The following is a 4,371-nucleotide window of genomic DNA, read 5'->3' as shown; positions in this document are numbered from 1 at the left end:
CCTAGAACAAAATGCAGTCTTGAGAATATCACTATCTTTAATCTTGAGCTGGTGATATCCCAAACGTAAATCGATCTTGGAAAACATTATAGCACCTTGCAACTAATCAAACAAATCGTCGATTCTAGGGAGAGGATATGTTTTTAATAGTCACTTTGTTAAATTCTCTGTAATCTATACATAATCGTAACGAGCCATCTTTCTTCTTTATGAACAACACTGGTGCACCCCATGAGGATACACTAGGTTGTATGATCCCTTTATCAAGTAGTTCTTGAAACTGGACCTTATGTTCTTTTAATTCGGCTGGAGCCATTTTGTACGGAGCTTTAGATATAAGAATCGTGCCTGGCTCGAACTTGATCATAAAATCAATCTCCTTAGGTGGAGGCAGACTTGGAAGTTCCTCTGGAAGCACATCGGGGTAGTCTCTTACAACTGGTTCTGAGGTTAAGGTAACCACAGTGTCTCTAGTGTCAACTACGTTAGCCAAGATACTCCAAGTACCTGGTTAAGCAACCTTTTGGCCTTCACAACTAATATTACCTTAGGCAATACCACGGTCCTGAACCTTTTAAACTCAAAATTAGCTCTCATAGGAGGATTAAAAATCACCTCCTTACGAGAATAATCTATGCTGGTATGGTTGGCAGCTAGCTAATCCATGCCTAGTATCACATCAAAGTCATGCATGTCCAACACGATTAAAGTTACATCAAGGGTACAGTTCACTATTTCTAGTTGACATATTTTTATCTTTTCATTTGCTATCATAATTTCTCCAGATGGAGTAGAAACTAATAGGACAACATTCAAAGGCTCCAGGGCTAATATGACATACTTTGCAAAAAATAAAGATATGAAAGAATGAGATGATCCAGAGTCAAATAATGGCAAAGCATAATGCCCCAAGATTGGGAGCGTACCTATTACCATTGTCCCAGGCTACTCGGCCTCACGACGGTTGGTGGCATAAACCCAACCGTGTTGTTATAGTTGTCTGTTCATTTGTGCTGGACATTCTATGGTTGATTCTAACCACGTCTAATAGGAACACCAGGGCATTGGTCCACCATATGCCCCTTCTACTTACACTTGAAACATACTCTTGTGCCGACTAGACAACGCCCCACGTGGGACTTCCCGCACGATTTACATATAACCTTATCTTTCCAAGCCCCTCCCATCTTAGGGTTTCGCTACTGATACTGTCGTAATGGTCCAACGTTTTTTGGCCTTTTTGTGGGGGTTCAAAGACCTTCTGCTCTACTTTTCTCTTCTGTCTTGATGAGGGTCTTAACCCTTGAAGTCTTGGTCATTCCCCTCCTCTAGATAGTACATCTCTACCACCGAAGGAAGTGCCTCCACATGCATAGTGGACTTGAAGACCCACACAGAACCATGTATCTCACTTTTTAGGCTATGTACAAACATTTCAGCCTTTTTAGCTTTCGTGGCAACCAAATTTGGAGCAAAACGAGACAACCTGTCAAACTCCTGATCATACTCCTCGACTGACATCTAATCTTGCTTTAGATCTAAGAACTCCTACTCTTTATCATTCCTCAGACTGACGGAGAAGTACTTTAGATGAAACCGTTCTTTGAACTACTCCCAAGTTATTGCTCCAACTTCAACACCAATCATCCTTTCAGCAGACTGCCACCAGATGGCAACATTATCAGTAAGCAAGAAAACTGCACACTATACCTTCTGGTCATCCGGGCACTTCATATACTGAAAGATAATCTCTATGGAAGTCAACCACAACTCTGCTTTGGTAGGGTCCTTTAGTGACCCATTAAATATGTGGGATTATACTTTAGAAAATACCTCAAATGCTTAGCCTCAATGGACAGATCCTGCAATTTCTGCTGTGGAGTGAGGTCTTGAAGAGTAGGAAGCTCTTGAGGCAGTTCTTATCGAGCTAATGCCTTTTCCACTATCCTCTTAAATCATTCTTCTAACTGAACCACATTGCAGCAAGGTCCGCCTGGGTGACAGGTGCATTAAGAGGTAGGTGTACCGATATTTGTTCCTCATTATCTGCAATGTTCTCAACAGGTGGGTTACGTCCACCCCTCCTACCACACGTCCTACCTGATCGACCACCCTTACGTGCAATTCGACGTGGTGGAATTTCCTATCATTCACAGTTAACCTCAATTAACTTCTCAGTCAAGGTAAATAGTTTATTACCAACCTCAGAGAAAACAGGCAATGTCATGCATATACAAGTTCTAGAACACCTTAACTAAAAACATACTTAGCGAGGACGAAAGATCCGTAGTTAGTCATAAGGGACACAAAACCAACACTTACATCGTGAGTCAGTCTTCATAACCTAAAACTTAGGCTCTGATACTAAATGTAAGGACTCGATTCTTCGAGTATTCAGACAAGGCCGTTACGACATAATGCACATTCTCATTTAAACATTTTGACCATCATAACATAAATTTAGTGAAAACATAAATAACCATTCTAAACTAAAATATTAATATAATAATAAATCTAATAACCAAAATATTTAGTTGGGATCCCAAATAAAACATTTACAAAGAAAATGATCAAAAGAAAATCAGTGAAAATATGTCATCTGACAACTAATCAAATGAAAGGAACAAAAACCATATATTAAAAGAAAACATGTGCGTAAACGTTTTCTAATGTCTCTGAATGGCTCTATCAAAGATCCTGCCTGTCCCTCGCCAGTCCAATCCTGTCATTTCCTAAAAGAAAAAACATAAAAGAAGAAAGGATAAGTATAACAATAGTCAGTAAGTGACTTGCTACTGGGCCTTCTAGGTTACCTGTTAGTTAGTTTATCTAGGCACCGGTGTACACTCTTGTCAGTTTAGTCGTAGTGATCCCATAGAGTCACCTATTAATCATAAACGTGATCCCAGAGGAACACACATCAATCATAATGTATAACCCGAAGGTACACAAAGAAATCGTAAACATGAACCCGATGGAACATGCATCAGTGTAACCCAAAGGAGCATGTATCAATCATAATGTGTAACGCGAAGGTTCACAATCAGTCATAAATATGCACATATACAGTCATAAGCATACACCTACCTAGATAAGAAAAAATAACAAGAACTGTATAACTTAGAATGCATAAGTTTCCACATAACTCTTGCGTTATGTTTTGCAATTGTCTATCTTAGGGGTAAAATTTCTTGTATATCCTCAATCAAGAATACATTCAACATGATCAAACAATCCAACCCAATCAGTCAAAGCCATTAAATCATGCAGTTCAATTAGTCATAAATTATCAGTCCCAACAGTCTAGAAAAATCAATCAAATCAGTCCTAACTGTCTCAAGAAGCAATTCAGTTTGATGGCGTAAACCTTCGTTGGAAGGACATGACGATGGCGATGTTGACAAGATTGAAGACCCCCGACGACGAGCGGCTGCGTGAAGGACTGACAACTAGGGCTGAAGCTTGCGAAGAAGAAAAGGGGGAGGGGGTTTGCATGCGTCCGAAGGCGAGAGAGAGGGTTTAATTTCTTTTCTCTTTTTTATTTTTAATTCCAAAAATTATATATATATATATATATATACATCTCTTTTTTAAAAAAATCCTTTTCCTTTCCCCTTTTTTAAATTTCAAATTTCTTTTCCCTCTTAAATTCCAAATTTCAATTTAAAAGATATCCAAAAGAAATATATCTCTTCCAAAATAACTAAAAATCCTTAATTAATTAGGCCTAGTTAAATTAAGTGCAATATCTCAAATCTTCTCCAAAATTTCCCTCTCATATAATTTTAAATTTTCATCCACTTAATTAAAATTGAATTACCTTATTATAACAATCCAATTTAACTATAAACCAAATGTAATTTAAATTAATTCAAAATAAATAAATTAAAATTAATTTAGCAAATTATTTAAATCCTGAACTCGAATTTTTCCAAACAAATCTAACATAAATAATTAATATTTACAAGAAAACTTTCAAGATGTTACAACCATTTTGTTTATTGTTTTTTATTTTTGAAAATTATGTATATTTTCTCCCAATTTTTTTTACAATGATTTGCATCTTTCAAGTACATTGATTAAATTCTGAGCCATATTAAAAAAACAAACACATTTTTAAAAGCTACTTTTTCTTGTTTATTTGACTAATTTTTTAAACCATTGGTAAAAAGAAGATAACAAAGGAAGAAATTTAGAAGTGAAAGAAAGTGGTGTCTATAAACTTAATTTTTTTTTAAAAAAAACTAAATGGTTACTAAATATAATCTAAACTATAGATATATATTTTAAAATTATTTTGATCTTAGCTAATAGTTTTTAAAATAAATTATAGATATATATTTTAAGATTACTTTTCCTAGAAGCTTGTTT

At 35.9% G+C, this 4,371-nt stretch overlaps 1 long non-coding RNA gene across 1 annotated transcript; it reads right to left on the bottom strand.

The window, feature by feature from the left end:
* Positions 1 to 807: 807 nt before the first annotated feature.
* On the bottom strand, positions 808 to 3,528 carry LOC120089435 (uncharacterized). The gene is made up of 2 exons (XR_016524012.1): positions 2,814 to 3,528; positions 808 to 2,732 (listed from the first exon to the last, which is right to left on the bottom strand). It is a non-coding gene; the product is annotated as an uncharacterized LOC120089435 (long non-coding RNA).
* Positions 3,529 to 4,371: the final 843 nt, after the last annotated feature.

This window comes from Benincasa hispida, chromosome 10 (assembly GCF_027475165.1).
Source record: "Benincasa hispida cultivar pf3 chromosome 10, pf3_genome.v1.1, whole genome shotgun sequence".
NCBI classification, from domain to species: Eukaryota; Viridiplantae; Streptophyta; class Magnoliopsida; order Cucurbitales; family Cucurbitaceae; genus Benincasa; species Benincasa hispida.
The sequence above is the reverse complement of the archived record's forward strand: the minus strand, read 5'-3'. Positions and strand labels throughout refer to the sequence as shown.